General features: G+C 44.3%; 1 protein-coding gene across 1 annotated transcript in view; it reads right to left on the bottom strand.

Moving 5' to 3' along the window:
* The window catches only part of C4_1H8orf34 (chromosome 4_1 C8orf34 homolog), a 984,673-nt gene that overhangs the window by 231,899 nt on the left and 734,247 nt on the right, over positions 1–18,527 (bottom strand). The gene's annotated exons all lie outside the window — the stretch shown is intronic.

Raw genomic sequence — 18,527 nt, 5'->3', positions numbered from 1 at the left:
GCTTCGTATCCTCGTTGTCCTGCTATTGGAAAAGAGTGCACCAAGTGTGGACGGGCTGGTCATTTCTCAAAAATGTGCAAAGACCCTAGTACAAGAAAAGATTCATCCCTTTCCTCTAAAGGTAAAATTTCTACTGTATCACAAGGTATGTCATCATCCCAAGACCTTGAACATGGCATTGTTGTATCTATCCGCAATATGTTTGGTAACAAATCTGCAGAAACTTTGAACTCTCCAGATTGTGTTGTTAATATTTTAGGAAAACAGCTCAAACTCATGGCTGATTCAGGCTCTCCCTGGACTATTATTACCAAGTCGTATTGCCATGAAGTTTTTGGGGACCTTGTTGATATAACTAAGTTATGTGAATCTGATATTGTTGCACAAAACTTTGATGAATCCTACATTAATGTTGTTGGTTATAAAGAAGTCCTTATTGAATTTAGGGGAAATCATGCTTGGATCAAAATGTACATTGCTGTCAAAGGTGTGAATGTTCTGGGCTGGAGGGATCAATTCAGACTTGGAATTACCTTAAATCCCAGGAACAAAGATCCTATCTCTGTAGTTGCCATTACTTGTGATACTTCATGTTTAGACAGCACTCCTTCCTGTGGTGGTAATACCCTTCTATCTGATAACAATATGATTGCTTCTGAGGCTTCCAAGAATGTGTGTGATCTTGAGAAGGATCTCCCTTTGTTATTCCCTCAAGTTTTTTCTGAAAAACTTGGCAAACTTAAAGGTTTTTCTCATAGAATTAAAGTTAAAAGTAGTGCTATCCCTGTCAAACAAAAATTGAGGGGTGTACCCATTAGTATTAGAGCTGAACTCAAAACCTTGTTGGATGACATGATTCTTGGAGGTGTTATTGAGGAAGTAGAGTCCTCTGAATGGGTTTCGCCCATTGTTTTGGCTCAGAAACCCGATAAAAGTATCAGGTTGTGTGTGGACCTAAGGGCTCTCAATGCCAATTTAATCACTGATTGTCACCCCCTTCCCAATATAAACGAAATGGTATGTTTATTGGATGGTGCTTGCATCTTTTCCACCCTTGATTTGCGTTCCGCTTATCACCAAATTGAATTAACTGATGATGCGAAGCATTTTACCGCTTTCATCACTCCTTTTGGCCTTTTCCAATTTAAGAGGATGCCTTTTGGTTTAGCCTCCGCCGCTTCGGTGTTTCAAAGAGCTATGCACCACATTTTCAAGGATGTTTGCTCTTTCGTGAAGTGTTTCCAGGATGATATCCTCATTTTCTCTAAGAATGTGGATGATCATCATGTCCACCTTAAGGATGTGTGCAACAAGTTATGTGATGCTGGTCTTACCCTTAAATTTAATAAATGTAAGTTCTTTTGTAAGAGTGTAGAGTATTTGGGTCACACATTATCTGCTGATGGTGTGGTTCCCAAGCGTTCCCTTGTTGATGCCATTGTGAAAGCCCCTTCTCCTGATAACAAGGAGAAATTGCTTTCCTTTGCTGGCTTATGCGAGTACTACAGTAAGTTTATTCGCAATTTCCCCACCAAAATGGAACCTCTCAGGGAGCTTACCAGGAAGTCCTCAGATTTTGTGTGGTCTGATAGGCAAGAGTCTGCCTTTTCTTCTATTAAAGAAGATATTGTGAATGCTCCCACTTTGAGATCTTTTTCCCTCAACAATAAGTGCATCATCACCGTGGATGCCAGTTGTTATGGCCTTGGAGCTGTGCTAGGTCAGATTTCAGGCAAGGAAGAATGGTGCGTTGCTTTTGCGTCTCGGACCCTTTCTCTCACTGAAAGGAGATATGCTGTCATTGAAAGGGAATTGTTAGCCTGCACATGGGCTGTGGAACATTTTCGCAATTATGTTTGGGGCAACAGGTTCATTCTCAAAACTGATCACAAGCCCTTGGTTGGAATCTTGTCTCCTGGAGGCGGTTGGAACTCAACTGCTCGCATTGCACGCTTATCTTCTAAGTTGCAGGAGTATGATTTCGAGGTTTTGTATGTTCCTGGTAGAAGTAATGTCACGGCGGATTTTCTCTCCAGGTTGCCTTGCCCTGATATTGGTACCAATCCTGACAATCGTGAAATTGATATTGTTTCTGTGATCAATGACTATGTTTCTAATGATTTCAAGGGAATCTCTGAGATTGAGTGGATGTCTGAAGTTGAGAAGGATCCCATTTTCTCTTTCATTTTTGACTGTTTGGAAAAAGGTTGGCCCAAAGATAAATCTGTTTTGCCTGAATTTGGCCCTTTTTGTCAGGTTTCGTCTGAAATTGAGGCTGTTGGTAGGATTTTGTTTAAGGCTGGGAAAATGATTCCCCCTGCTTCTTTGTATAACAAGATTCTTTCTTTGGCCCATAGAACTCATATTGGAATGTCCTCTATGAAACGCCTTATTAGAACCAACTTTTGGTGGCCTGGTCTTGACAAGATGGTAGACAGAACTGTCCGTGACTGGGTGGATTGTGTCAGTAGTGATAAGATGCTTAAGGTGTCTTCTGCTCCCCTTTGTCCTGTTCCTTGGCCTGATCATCCCTGGCAAAAACTAGCTTTTGACATTTCTGGTCCTTTCCATCGCCTTCCTGAGTGTGCTCGTTTTGCTTTGGTTTTAATTGACTATCACACCAAATGGCCGGAAGTTAAGTTTGTCTCCTGTGCCACCACCTTAGTCATTATTTCCTTCCTTAGGGAAGTTTTCGCTAGAGAGGGTTCTCCTGAAATCCTAGTTACTGATAACGGCGTTCAACTTGTCTCCCGGGACATGGAGGATTTTCTTGTCTCTTGTGGTATCAAGCATCACACTACCTCGTTGTATGAGCCTAGGGAAAATGGCCAGGTTGAGAGGTTTAACCGTGTCCTTAAAAATGCTGTGGAGCTTGCTTGTTCTTCGGGAGAGTCTTGGAAGGATGTGGTAAGGGAAAGACTCTGGATGTATCGCATCACCCCACATGCTGTCACGGAGGTCAGTCCTTTCCAACTTCTGAGAGGGAGAACTCCTAGTTCCGATATCTGTCCTTGGTGGGTTAAGAAGCTAGATGTTAAGGTTGATCACTTGGATATTTCGCAAGTGGCCAATCGTGTTGAAACCAAGCAGAACACTATGAAAACTTTGTTTGACCGCAAAATGAATGTGAAAGTTCCTGATTTTGTTGTGGGTGAGTGGGTCAAGATCAAGAAACCTGGGTTCACTCTCAAAGGTCTGTCTAAGTTCAGCAATCCCATTAAGATTGTTAAAGTCTTCAGAAACTCTGTCATTACTCAAGATGGTAGAGCCTGGAACATTAGGAAGGTTGCCAAGTGTAAGTCTGTTCCTCCTGGTCCTGTTCAGATACTTCCTCATGACAAATGTTCTGCTCGGAGTCCTACTCATCATGACAGCAACAGCGTTCTACCTTCTCAGTCTGTGGCTAATAGAGTCAAAACCAATGCCAGACCTGTTGTTTTACCTTCTAGGTTCCTGTCCTAACTCTTCCCTTCACTATACAGTTCTGTTTGTTTTATAGGAGGGAGATGTGTTGCATTCCATTCTTTTCCTTCTGTGCTGTTCCTGGTTATATATTTATTTCCTTTTTGGAACTAGAACCTGGCTCCTGCGTGAGCCTCCCTGGTTCTATGTTCCAGATTCCCTGTTTGGCAGTGTGATTCTGCTCTCCTCCTTTCTGGATGCTCTGTGCCTTCTCTTCACCAAATAAACCTTTTTGTTGGATTTTATCGTGTATATTCGTACTTTACAGTCGTGTAGCTGTTGCATGTTTTGAAATGTCAGCTGTTTTCCCTTGGTTTCCATCTGTTTGGGGAGGCCGATTCCTTTCTTGATCCATGTGTCATTATTCATTGTTGCCCCTTGATATGTTACTTTTGTGTTGAACCAGATGGATTCCCATGCTGTGCCTCTCATCTTCTGCATCATTCGCCTGTCTATTTTCATCAGCGCTTCTCTGGTGTGTTTCAGTATTGGGCTCGACCTTAGGGGGTGTTTGTTTGCTGTTAGCAGAGCTATCGGGTCAAGACCTCCCAGGAGATCTTTCTCCAGCTCTAGCAAGACTGGTTTGTATGTTTGCTTGTCGTCAATCCATGCCATCCCTTGTTTTGCCAGGCACGCTGTTTGGTAGATTTTAAAGTTTGCCAGGTTGAGGCCCCCGAGTTCTTTCGTTAGTCTCAGTTTGGGTAGGCTGATTCTGGGTCTTTTGTTTCTCCATAGGGAGGTGTTGATCATGCTGTCCAGTCTCTTGTGGAAGCTTTCTGTCATTGGGATTGGTAGCATGTTTAGCGTGTAGTTTATTGCAGGTGTTATCATCATTTTTATCGTTTTTATCCTTCCACACCAGCTGATGTATTTTGGCGACCAAAGTTCTAGTCTTTCTTTTATTTTTTTTAGCAATGAGTCCTCATTATGTTGTAGTGTGGATGTTAGATCTTTCCCAAACTGTAGCCCTAGGTACTTGAGCGGTTTTGTTTGCCAGGCTAGGCCTGAGCTCCCGAGTACTTCTCTTGTGGTGTGGACGTTCATTGGTTTGCACTCCGATTTGTCTTTGTTGAGTTTGTACCCTGATGCTTCTGCGTATTCTCCTATTGTGTCCATGAGCGCTGTTATTGACGTTGATGGGTTTGTGGTTGTGATAAGGATATCGTCTGCGTATGCTGCCAGTTTAACTGTCTTCTCTTTGACCTTAACACCCGTAATCCTCTCATTGTTTCTGATTTTCGCTAGTAGGGGTTCTAGTGCCAGCAGGAAGAGGCCTGGTGACAGTGGGCATCCTTACCTGGTGCCTCTCCCTAGTGTGAGCGTCTCAGATGCGCTTCCATTCACCACTATTTTTGCTCTGGGTTTATTGTATAGGGCCATCACCATTGCTATGTATTTCTCCCCTAGGCCGAACTTTGCCATGCAGTTCCTAAGGAAGGGCCATGAGACTCTATCAAAAGCCTTTTCCGCGTCCAGCGCTATCATGACTGCCTGTTCGCTGCTTTGTGTTGTGTAGTTGATTAGGTGTCATAGTAACCTTGTGTTATCTTGCGATAGTCTGTGTTTGATGTATCCCACTTGTGAGTTGTGGATGATGTCTGGTAGGACTCTGTTTAGTCTGTTGGCTAGCACCTTCGCATAGATTTTGCAATCAACATTTATTAGCGAAATAGGTCTGTAGTTCTGCGGGTACTGAGGGTCCTTCCCCTCCTTGGGGATTATTGTGATGTTGGCTTCACTCATGGTGTCTGTCATCTTGCCATTGTGTATGCAGGCGGAGTAGGTTTCCGACAGTATTCTTTTGATTTTTTGGCAGAATGTTTTGTAGAACACAGAGGTGTATCTGTCCGGTCCTGGCGCTTTGTTCCCTTTTAGCTGGCTGATTGCCGCTTCAATTTCTTCTTCCGTTATGTCTGTCTCGATGGGAATTCTCTTCTCCTCTTTGAGCGCCGGCAGGTTGATGTCTTTTAGGAGAGCGCATCCTCCATCTCTGCTCAGGTTTTTATCTTCGGAATATAGTTCTTGGTAGAACTGTCTGAAGACTTCTAGTATTCCTTTGTTTGTTGTTTGCGATTTGTTTGTTTTGTCTGTTCTTGCTGCTATTGTGTGTTGCCTTTGCTTCGCTTTGAGGTAGGATGCCAGCTGTTTCCCTGCTTTGTTGGCCCTGCACAGATTTACAGATTTGAATTTTGTTAGGCACGAACCTGCTCGTTCGCTCAAAATTTTGTTCAGTTCGTATTTCTTTTTTGTGAGCGTGGTGAGTGTGTTCTTGTCTGCTATGTTTGCACAGTGGCCTCTTTCCAGTGCTGCTATTTCGTCTTCTATCTCTGCGATTTTTTTGTTCCTGCTCCTGTTCATTCTCGATTTGATGTTTATCAGTTTGCCTCTTAGTGTTGCTTTGAGGGCATCCCAAATGGTACTTTTCCCCACCTCCTCGTTATCGTTGTGCTCAAGGTAGTCCTTGAGTGCTACCGCTATCTCTTTCACATTCTCTTTGTTCTGTAGGATGTCGTCATTTAGTCTCCATCTTCTCGTCGGGTTTTCGTTGTGTTTCCCGCTCAGGGCGAGGGATACGTGCGCGTGGTCAGAGATAGTTATTGGGGCTATCTCCGTGTTGTCGATTAGGTGTGTATGGTTGTCGGACATCAGTATATAATCGATCCTGCTGTAGGAGTTGTGCGGGTGTGAGTAGAAGGTGTACTCACGCGCTGGTGGGTGCTGTAGCCTCCATGGGTCTGCTAGGTGGTGTTTAATGCATAGGTCTTTCAGGGTGTTGCTGCTTTGGGAATTGTGGCTTGGTCTGGTTGGGTGCCTATCCGTAGCCTGATCCATCGTCTTGTTCATGTCGCCTGCTGCGATCAGAAGGTCTTCCTGCTGTAGGTCATTTAGCTTGCTGTCTACCATTTGCCAGAACAGTTTGTCTTCGGAATTTGGTCCATAGATGTTGGCAACGTGTATCCGATCGTTACCTTTCTGAATGCTTGCTATTAGCAGGCGTCCGTCTTCGTCCGTGTTTGTCGTTTGGATGGTAAGGTTGGCCTTCTTGCTTAGGATGGTTATTACACCTCGTTTCTTCCCCTTTGCTGGCGAGCATAGGACGTCTCCTATCCATCTCGCTTTGAGTAACTTTGCTTCTTCCTCTGAGAGTTTAGTCTCTTGTAGCGTGTATATATCCCCTTTAAGTTTCGCCAAGTGCTCTAATATTTTTCTGCGTTTGATTGGATGGTTCAGGCCTTTAACGTTCATGGACACCACCTTTAGGTTCGTTGTTAAGCTGGCCTTTGTTGGGTCTGTCATGGGGGTTTTGTGTTTTCGCTGGCGTTTCTGTCTTCTTTCTGGCCTGACCCCGTCCTGCCAGTCTCTGTTCCATTGTGTGCACTGAGTGCCCCCCCCCCGGGGATTTGAGTGTGTGGAATGGGGTAGTAGGTAAAGAATGGATATAGCAAGGGAAGAAAAAGGAAATAAACGTTGCACAAATGCCTGTTGTCTCGTTAGCCATCATGTCCACTTGTCCCGCCCGCCCCCTATGTCCTCCCCCCACCCCCCCACCCCCGCCTGTAGAAAAACGGGTGTGCGACAGCAAGGGTCCTCACACTCCACTACCCCCCAAGTCCTTACAAAGTCTCTATCGCCGATACGATGTGGTGGCTTTTTCCGCCTAGAGTATATATTGAGAGAGAGGCATGCACGACCCATTACGGGAATTAAAAAAAAGGATATGGCTGCTGTTTGATCCTTCTTTGTCGCTTCCGTCGTTCCCGACGTTGAGGTAGGTGCGTTGCTTTGTGTGCGCATGTTAGAGGTAGGTATGGTCCTTTGAGTTCAAAAGTTCAGGGATGCTGGGATTAATAGATGTGGGCTCTCTGCCCTCATCATATGTCCTCTTCTTCTGCTCCGTCTGTGGAGGCTCTTCTCTTTGCTCCTGGGCTTTGGTGCTCCATTTCTTCTGGAGCCGGGCCTTGCAGGTATCTGTGCAGCTCGTTGGGGTCATCGAAAGTTTTGCTCCCATGTCTATCTATGATTCTCATTTTTGAGGGTCTTGCGAAGGAGAAAGTAATGTTGTTTTTACGCAGGATCTCCCGCTGGGCTAGGAAGCCTTTCCTCACCTCCACCGTTAGCCTAGAGAAACCATTGGCTTGCCCTTCCTGGCTACGGCGAATATTGCGTCTGTGTGATTGTCCCTTAGTGGTTTGCATATATTGGTCTGGGGTTGTTGCTGTTTGTTGGTTTTTTTGCTGGTATGCGGTAAGCTTTGACGAGTTCGAGCGGTTTGTCAAAAATGAGACCAGTCAGTTTGGGGATTATGTTTTCCAGCATCAGGGCGCATGCTCCCGGGGTGTCTTCCTCGTCTTCGGGCACACCCAGGAGTCTTATGTTCCCTTTTCGGCTTCTATCCTCTTGCTCTGCCATGGATCTCTGTAGCGCTGTTGTTCTCTTTATAACTAGGCCTAGGTCCTTGTGCGTTACATTGGCGCGGTCTTCCAGCTGGCTTATCCTTTTCTCTGCCTCATCTATTCTGCCGTTGGCTTTGCTTTGCTCAGCTCTTATTGCTATCAGTTCCATTTGGATGTTGTCCACTGCTTTTTTTGTGGCCTTTGCTAGATCATTTCCCTCTGTTATCTTCCTTAGTAGTGTGTCCAGTGTGGTTGTTTCGTTGCCCTGTTCCCCTCGCTCTTTTGCGGGTGAGGCAGTTATATCGTTTTTGTTCTTTTTTTGGACATTTGTAATCTGATTGCCATCTTTCCCTGCCATTGCGTTGAAACCCCTTCTGACCTGATGTGTTTGGGGTCTCCCCTCTGTTGGTTGGTGTTTTGTGGGTTCTTTTTTTAGCCTTTTGTCCTCTTTGTTGCTTGGGGTGGTTGCTGTGGTTAGGTTGCAATCCCTGAATCTGGGTGGCCACTTGACCACTCTGGTCTTGGTCCTGGACTCCGCCAGCCTCCTGCGGTATCTCCCTTTTATTTCTTCCGCTCTTGTGTTGACCCCGTTTGAAACTCCTTTAGATTGTAGCTTGCTCGCCTGTCCTCAATTACCGCTACTGCGCGTGTGGCTGTTTGCCCTCTGTGAGCCACTGAATGTGACTGTGTCGCTTCGTCCTCGAGGTGTCTGCTTGTTTACTTTCGCACCTTAGTTAAGATGGCCGCCCCCTCACCTGCTTCCCTGTTAGGCGTAGCGGTGGTTTCCGATCCGGCAGGGATTGTGTCTTCGATTTGACTTTCCCTTAGGGTTGCTTTGATACGCCACCACTTCCTCGTTGTTGATCAGCTTCGCTGTTTGGCATGTGTGGGCTTTGCGGCGGTTGTTGCGTTCTGTAGGGCTCCTATGTTTGCTTAAGCAAGATGGCCGCCACTGGCTTCCTCGCTCTTACCAAGGATGGCCGCTTCTGTGTAGTTTCCCCTCTTCCCCCTCTCTTCCCCCCAGCGCCTAGTTAGGCGGTCATTCAGCTTCGCATTTAGGGGAGGGCTGCGTGGGTTCTCTGCGTGCGGCTTATCTGGCGTCTGCCCTGAAGCGCTTTACTTGGCGGCCAGCGATATGCGTCTCGGGTCCTCCCTCGGAAGCTCGGCGCCGTCTTGCGCTTTATTCTATCTTTCACCTTCCCGTTTTCCTCTCGCTCCGGTCTGCCTTCCCGGTTCTGGCGGGTGCTTCTTGCGTTGTGCACCTCTCCCTATATTGTTATCGCGCTTGTCGGCGTTTCGCTCCTCCCGCCTGATCAAAGATGGCCGCCCGCGGCTTCACTCCTACCCAAGATGGCCGCTTCGTGTTGTTCCGTGTTGTCCCCCCTCTTCCCCCCTGCGCCTTGTGTTAAGTTCGGTTAGGCGGTCTTCTGGGACTTCGCATAGGGGGGGGGCTGCTTGGGTTTCCTGCGTGCGGCTTATTTTTGGCGTCCGCCCTGAATTGCTCTTACTTGGTGGCTAGCGATCCTTCTCGGGTCCTCGGGTTTTCCCTCAGGAGCTCACCGCCATCTTGCGCTTCCTTCTTCCTCTCGCCTTGCCGATTTTCTCTCGCTTCAATCTGCCTTCCCGGTGGGCATAGCAGGTTACAGATACTTCTGGCCGGTGCCCCTTCCGTTCATACACCTCTCCTTATGTGTTTGTCGCGCTTGTTGGCGTTTCGCTTCTCCTACTCGCCGTTCGTTTGACTTGGGGGTCGGGAGCTCCGGACTTAGGTCTTCTGCCTCCTTGCCATCCAAGCACGCCCCCTCATAGGTCCTTTAAAGAATAGAATTTTATAGTTGTATTTTTATCTTTTTATCTGTGTTATGATGGTGTGTGTAGTTTAAAGACCAATTAGTCATAATAAACTTATTTTTGACTTGACTTGTCTACAGGAGCACCATCAACAGCTTACACTACATGTGTTGCTTTCTTATTTACCATAGGAATGTGATAAACAATGGCCCATTTGATATCCATATAGATACTTGTGGCTCCACAATCAATCAAAAATGGTGAAGTGATTCCCTTGCATGAAAGTAACACGATTGCTTTTATGAGAACAAAACTGGAAACTAGCCCTTTCGGCCAAGGTCCTCTTGACTCAATCCAACCTTCTGTGTAATTAATAAGTTGTTGTTTTCCTGGTTTCTTTTGGGACGAGTAGGACATCTTTCTAATAAATGGCCCTTAAATCCACAGTATAAACAAAGAGCATTTGTGCAACATGTATCCTTCTCTAACTCAGTCAAAGACTTCTAATATCATATATCCAGTTGCATAAGTCCTCCCTCTTGTTCTAAAACCTTAGGTGAGACACTGAAAAGTGCACAATTTGGTGATTTAGTGACTTATTGTGCCTCTTTACCTTAAGACACCTTTCCTGCAACTTCCAGTCTATTGGAGAGTAAAAATATTTAAATCTTCAAGAGTGGCTGGCCTGAAAACTCTTGACAATTCGTCCTTCAGTTCTTTTTTCAGAACACAGTAAACAGGGCAGAAGCAGTGCAATGGGTGTTTCTGGCAGTGCTCCTAAATTTAGTCACATACAAAATCAATTCTATTGAGCTTTGGTGGAAGTCTGCAACTTCTGATGCATTACAAACCGGGAGTGGAGGGTCCAAGGGAAGTTTTAAAGACCAGCGCGGATAATTTTCCCAGAAAAACTATTGCTAAACACCTAATTATCCACGGATCTGACATCCTTCGAAAAGCAACAGAAACATAGAACACAAGCAAAGGCTCTCAATCATAAATAGGGGGAGTCCTTTCCTGTAGCAGCTTTTGAAAGTCTGGGGTATCGACGGATAGAGCAGTGCCTCCCGTCCTGAGCTATTGCCAGGTGAGATGAGGCCTCCTATTCGTAATTAAGAGGTATCACCAGCATATTGTAATCCACCAAAAGTGAGACTACTGGTGCTGAAGGTTGTATTTGTTCAAAATTGCACATTTAAATGTTTTTTATTCATCTCACTTTATCACTTTATCACTTTGTTACGTGTTAGCATTTAACATTAAGGTCCTGAGGAAGGCCACAACACCACTGAGGTCATCCTGGCCGAAACATGTAGACCTGTTTATTGGACAGCAGTTAATATTTTCCAACTGCGCATGCACTCTTTTTTATCCTGAAACCAAGAGTTAACTAATAAAGCCTTTTTTTCTTTTGGTACTTACTGCTTGTGCCACGACATTACTGACCATAGGCATGGGAGCTGATCTATTTGAAAAGAATAATGGCATCAAACCCTATCCGTGGGTGTGCTTTCAAAAGCTTTTTGCCTTGTCATCATCTGTTACAGACAATGTCTTACGCTTCCTCCCTCTATTCTTGTCTTCAGAACGTTTAAAGGAGAGAAGGATAAGGTGAGAAGCAGTCCGGGGATCCCCAGGTTGTGTACAGGGTAAAAGTGGGGAGCTAGAAAATGCTCTCAAGGGCAATACGTCAATACAAGGATCAGCAGATAAGTAGGTGCTGCAGGGAAGAAAGTAGAAGTAGGGCAAAGAAACAGATAAGGGCTTTATTTTGGACTGTAGAGACTGACAATAGGAACCCTGAGTTCAGCTCTGTTCTCAAATGTAAGCCCTGGCATCTACCTAAAAAACCAACATGAATTAATCTGTCCAGAAAAACAGTAGCAGAGATAAACTCAAAGGAAGATGATGGATTCCTTGTTTCCACTGGAGCAAATGCAAGATAGGTCAACTCTTTATTTCCACTGGATTGGGTGGTGCTTGAACAATGCACCTAAAACAACATAGCCCTACCAATCCAGTGCTGTGCTGAAAGCACCAGGCTACTGGAGGACTTCCTTCTGCCTTAACTGTGCAGATTCCATGCATAACATGCCTGATAGAAGTATTCTCAGCTCTGTTAGGCTTCACAGCAACAGCTGGAATCTCGGCCTGGCCTGGAACTCAGTCTGCAACATCTCAGAGAAATGCAGAATGTGCCTCTTAACTGATATCAGTGCACAAGGTGCTCCACAAATGATAATGGAAAGTTAATAAAAAACTTTGTGCCAAAATACAGCACTATATTCCTGAATACTTCCTACACTAATCCGACAGCAACATACACTATCTTGAAAAGAGTTGAACAACCCTAATCATGAAATATTCTCATTCACTACCTACAGTACAGGTAGAGAGCCTAATCTATAGGCAGGGTGCTTTCCCTCTTTTAAGTTAGTGGATGTTGTCAGTTTAGTGCAAGTAGTATATGGTCCAAAATATATGGTATACCCACACAAGAGGGGTGGAGAAGACAAAGCAAACAAATATATGGTGTCTTTAGTCACTACATTTTTAAGATCCTTCACATGGGAATTAGTGGAAGAGGCAGATCACCTAGGGAGCAGTCTTAATTATCTGCATAAACTCACCCTAAGTAAGAAATATCTTTACTCGCAAAGCAGCTAAGTTGTTTGCTTTGCAAATTTTTATGGGTGTAGGAAGCTGGCTCTGTATATACAAAAAAAAGAGACACAGTGTGCTGAGAGTCCAGTGAGTCTCCAGAGGTATGGCAGGGGTTAAAGTATATAATACCTTACTCTCAATTGAGTGATAGCAGGGCAAAGCAATTAGGCTTATTATAGGGTAGTGTGAATGCATTTGTGGTACGTACATACTAATAACAAAGCAGGAACACACACTCAATGACTGACTCCAGGCCAATGTTTGTAAAGAAAAATATTACTTTAGTTATTTTTATTTCTAGGAACCAAGTTGTATTCAGTTACATGTAAGTAGTTTTCAATTGCAATACTTTCAGTTTACTGGCAATAGGTTTTTATAATACCAATCAATACTTTGCATGTGCAAGAAATGCTTGTTAGTCTTGGATATACTTTTGAGCTTATTGATCAGAAAAAGTAACACTGAGTACTTGAAACAGATAGAATGGAATGGAATCCCTGGGAAGGAAAAGCAGGGTTATGTATCAGCAGGTAAGTAAATGACTTACTTTTCTGGTATCCAGAGGTATAGACCTGCACTGGGCAAGGGTCAGTTTAAGGTATGCACCAACAGCGGAGCTGGAGGAGCCGGGTTCACTGAGCCAAGCCCTGGGCTAATCAATGGAGTCAGTGGCACCTGAGGAGAAGCAGGTTCAATATATACGCAGTAGCGGTTGATACCGGAAACGATGGTCGTTCACATGCACGGTGGAGAGCAATGGAGGTGAATGAGATTCAGTAGACCACCAACACTGGTACTGTTGTGGTTGTTGTCAGCGGGTCACTGGAGATCAAAGGGAGGCACCGCAAGCCCAGCGGTCGCGGCCGCTGTCGTGTGGTTAGAGATGCCTAGGAGATGGAGGAATTCTCCAGATGTTGGACCATCGCTGAAAGGCCGCGGTTGTGCAGGTGAGCCAGGAGGAGACCGACATGGCAACTTGCAGGAGGGTACAGGTTCTTGGGAACTACCCAGATTTTTCTCTAATGATTACTCTTATTTTGTCTTCTATTACTGTTTATTTTTAAATAAATTAAGAGTGTGACTACAGGGCGACGCCCTCTGCTGCGATATCCTGTGACAAAAGAGGCCTAACACCGACGGCTGAGTGAAAGCAAGCGATGTGTATGTGTAGGTCTATTGTCTCCTACGTGAGGCACGCAATGACTTACGAGGGATAGTTTATCTCTCTAACTGTTAATGGAGGTATGATTTTACCAATGAATAGGCATACACTGGGTAAACTATCAAGTTTGAGCTGATTGGATGCGTGAATGATACACCACAGCCTTTCACTAAATCAGTGAACAGTCCGTTATTTTGCGAAAGATAGTGGGATGAGGTGCAATTTCAGGCACACTCTGAATATTTGTTGAATAGTAAACAAGAAATCCCCCATGTTATCACAGCATGAGTATGCACTGGGTGATGCATGCCATTATATAGAATCCCGCATTGGGATTCTAAGCGATGCACTAACCACACAATAATAAGGTTTTGTGATTACATTCACTAATATGGCAGTTGTTTAATTACAGGTTGGATCTACGAAAAAAGAATAAAACAGCAAGAAGGGCAAGTATACACTTAGCCCTCGGATGCAGTCAGGTACTTGCATCTAGTCTGTACAAATTAGACAGCTCGTTGATCTGACATACCAGGGAGGTGAGACTAATCAGCTTGATGAATGCCCCGGACCCATTGGGGTCATAGAGTAGAGCTGAAACATGTTGGTTTAGGGTCATGGGACCATTGTATCCTTAACACCAGACATATTCATTTTAATTTTTACCATCCCCAGCTACTCCATAAATAAAAGGATATCTTGGAGTAAGCTAGAGGATATTAATTCTTTATGCCCCCTGGTCTTTTTCTTTCAAGTGCTCCCTGGAACATCGCCGAGCCCACCCTGACTTTAAGGAGTCAGGGTGAACCCAATGATGAAGCATGACACTATTAAAGTGTGTGAGGGTTATTTAAAGAAAAGGAACCTTTTCTTCCCCGCCCTTAGTAAGGCGGACCTCCACCAGAAGAAATTAGTGCCCTGCATGTTAAAAATAATGCGAGGTGGCAAACTTTTTTGTTTATATGCAGTAACTTGGAGGACATATCCCTCCTGTGCCCCTTCCATAAGATGGAAGGACCTCTCTACCCTCCAGACTTGAGAAAGGCAACAGCTACCCCTCTTCCAGGTACTATATATATTAGACTCTAGGGGTGTGCCAGGCTAAGGTGAAAACTCCTACTCTGATTACTAATTTTCCCGCCTGTCCTGCTGCCAAAAGACTAAACGGGGACGGGCGTCTCCACTTGTTTGAGCTGCCCAAATCAGTATATCACAAGGTGAGAGCCTTTGAGGCTCACCGCCAAATGTTCCTGTACCTGCCTGGGGAAGGTATGTAGCACCTCCACCTAGAGCAGGGTTTGTTTCTGACCTCCGAGAGCACAAAGGCTCTCACCCCATTAGGTCAGAAACCTGTCTGGTGTTGGCTACACTCTTTGTGTATTTCATAATAAATCCATTACTGGCATCAGTGTGGGTTTATTAGGCTGAGTCTCCAGTAAAGCCATCATTTAGTGATGGAATATGTGTAGACAAATTCCAAGCCCATGTAATCAAAATGACTTCATTGCACTTACAGCGTCTGTGAATGACACAGACACTGTAGGGGCATATTGCTCATGCAGCTATGCCGTCACCTGTGGTCTGGTACACCCTGCCTTAGGGTTCTTAGGTCTGCAAGAGGGTTGACTTACCCATGCCACAGACAGTGTTGGTGGACATGGCACACAGGGATGTGTGCCATGTCGACTACTCCCTTTGGTGTGCACCGAAACACACAGGCTGCAATGGCAGTGTGTGGGTGTTGAGGTGAGATGCCTCAGAGGGCGACAATATATGTGCTGCAGCACTTAGAGGCCTTCTCTGGTCACAAGGCCCTTTGGTACCACGTGTGGCCCAGAGGTGTGCCAACTGTGGAAGCAAAGGTACAGTTTTGGGAAAGAACACAGTCCCTGGGAACCCGATTGGCAGGGACCCAGGGCATACTCAGTCAAGTTAGCATCATTTGTCTGGCAAAACGTTAGGGTGTAACCATGCAAAAAGGGGCACTTTCCTACAATGGGGAAATTTCAAAGTTGCTGGAAATTACTTAGTGTGACTTTTTTGAATGTATTAAAAAAACCTCCTATTCTTAAATGTTAATCCATGTTGTTTTCTGCCAATGATATGACTTTATTACCATATGCAAGAGTATGTTTCGTAAATGGCTCATATGGAGGCATTTCATATTTTATAGTAATAGATTTTATGATCATGTTACACTATGTGTAGCTAATGCTTCAGATCTAGGGCCACATGAATCAACATTTGCAATAGCGAATAACTAATTGTGATTTTAAACGAATCTCAATTAGGTAATCTCTATTACACATGTATGAAACTCATAGGGAGACGCAAATTGACCTACCTCACTAACATTAAAGAGGTAGGTCGCAATTTGCAACCCCCTAGGAATCACTAAAATCACAGGGAAGGTGGCCTGCTGGGGTCAGCAGACCACCATCTCCGTGAATGCTTTTAAGTAAAGCAATCTTTTTTTTAAATGCAGGCCTTTTTCCTTACTGGAAAACGGTTTGCATTTAGAAAACAAACTGAACGTTTTCTTTTCATTTTTTAAGAGTGGACAGTGGTCCGTGAGAACACTGCCTGCTCTTCAAAAAAGATTTTTGCATACATTCACAAAGAGAAAAGGGTCCCTTAAGGCCCTCTTCCCATTTGCGAATGGGTTACGACCTACTTGAAGGAGGTGGTAAAATGTTCTGTGACCACCTTTCAGTCATAGAACATGTCTACATACCAATGTGATTCAGTAGTAGGAAAGGACGCCCTAAACATGCCCCTTCCAAATACTAAATCACAAACCGATTATGCGATTCAGTAGTAGGAAAGGACACCCTAAACATGCCCCTTCCAAATACCAAATTGCAAACCCATTTTGAGATTCGGTAACAGGTTACCGAATCGCAAAATAGGGTTGATACATGAAAAAAAACGTTTTTATTCTAATTTCGAGATAATCAGCAATTAATAGCTTGGCAGGATTTTCAAGTACCTTCAGAAGGAGCTGTCTCCCGTTTTAAATATTGTCAGCTTTTAAGCAGCGACGGCTCGTGGAGGGAGTTACGGTGGGGCAGGAGGGTGGGGAGGGGGAGGGGCAGGGTGGAGGTTGCTAAAAACCGGCATATGGATAATTGCAGGTAAGTAAACAATTTAATTAATAAAACGAATTTCGTAGCTCGCACTGCATTGCATTTTGCGATGCAAAGCGCACTACGAAATTCGTTTTATTAATTAAATTGTTTACTTACCTGCAATTATCCATATGCCGGTTTTTAGCAACCTCCACCCTGCCCCTCCCCCTCCCCACCCTCCTGCCCTACCGTAACTCCCTCCACGAGCCGTCGCTGCTTTTAAGTTGGGCTAAATCTTTGAGACAGGCAGGAAATCAAAACATATTTTATGAGGCCAAAATAGCTATATGTCCGGGCCTACAGAAAGAAGTCTCAATATGGTACTGGACACTTATACCTTCGATAGAAGACTCAACTACATGGCACATGGAAATATGGAGGAGGGAGCTATCGGAGATCGACCTTGAAGCACTATGGCAAGTAGCCACATTGTTACTATGGCTCTATGTGAAGTCAGCGCCTTTAAAGAAAAAACATCTTTTTACTATTCATAAGGCTTACTGGACTCCAAGAAGATTGGCTAAGATGGGGCAGAAATCAGTGAGGTATTGCCAAAAGTGTGGTGAGCCGAACTATTCTGGCAGAAAGTGGGTAAACTTCTGTCTGAATTGGTGCGCCAAGAGGTCAAGGTGAGTCTGGCACTGGTTATATATGGGGTGATCCCGGAGGAAGAATGTGGGGTTAACATTAACAAATGTTTAAAGATTCTCATATTCATTTTAGTCTTACTAGCTCAAAGAGAATTGTGTATCAAGTGGATTCTACCTATCCCACCGGTAGAATCTAAATGGTTAAACTCAATCCACAGAATTGCTAAAACAGACTGAGCAACATTCTCCAATAAGCGAATGAAACACTGGAGTATTTGGGATAGCTGGGCTGAATCCTCCTCTTCACTTTAAGATTATAATTCCTTTTTCTCTTCACTTGTGGGATCCTATTTAACACTTAAGGTAACTCTTAACATGCAACTTAATCTATCCTTTTTTTTCCTTCAAGTTTGCTTTATTAATCCAATGATTAAGAATCAGTAAGCTACAGGATATTCCCAATAAGCAAGGAGAGTTACCAAGAGGTATTGGTGACAACAGCTTGAGAATCTGTACGAATTGGAGAAAAGAGTAAACCAACCCAGAAGAGCAGAATCCTGTGATGGCTACCATCCCCTCCCTTGTGGAGTGAGCGGGTATCACTCTGGCTGGGTCAGTCAGAGTCCATTTCGGCTATCTCTTCTTTCTCTACGGATGCACTGATTAACATATGAGGTGTTTGCAAACGGGCTTATTCTGCGAATCAATCCTTTTGCGAAAGCACAATTGGTTAATACATATGGCCCCTAGACATGTGTGATTCGTGCAGTAACGTGAAATAACTGTTGCCTAAATCTGGGGCTCCACTGTAAATCGAAAATGAGCTCTAACCTAAGCAATATTTTTCTAATCACGGTCTGGAGAGTGAGAGAATTGTTGAACCTGTCATTTTCCCATCAGAACAATTCCAAGTAGATTATCTGCCCTTTAATGTGACTGAGCACCTGCTTTGAAGTGTCAGGATGAGAAAATGAAAAGAAATAAAGGTAAAAGTGAAGGAAGCTGGATTTCACTTAAAAAATAGGATGAGGTTACATGTGAAATGGCCAACCCACCTTATGTCAAACTGTATTAAAACCTATTGCTTTTTGCCACTGTGTTTAGGTGCATGAGCAGTAAGATGCCCTGTATGTTTTTTTGAGTAAAGTTTACTCCGGGTTTGGAATGGTGGCTGATGTTTGTTTGTTAAACAGAAGTCATGTAATGGAATATTTGTAGTGTTCGTGTTTGGGTTCAGACTCCACAAACCTCGTAAGGTAACATAACACTTAGGAGTGCCCCGGTTACAGACGCGATAATTAATACGCTTAATACAATCCAATAAGAAGGTAAGTTG

The sequence above is a fragment of the Lissotriton vulgaris genome, chromosome 4_1 (genome assembly GCF_964263255.1).
Source record: "Lissotriton vulgaris chromosome 4_1, aLisVul1.2, whole genome shotgun sequence".
Taxonomy (NCBI): Eukaryota; Metazoa; Chordata; class Amphibia; order Caudata; family Salamandridae; genus Lissotriton; species Lissotriton vulgaris.
The sequence above is the reverse complement of the archived record's forward strand: the minus strand, read 5'-3'. Positions and strand labels throughout refer to the sequence as shown.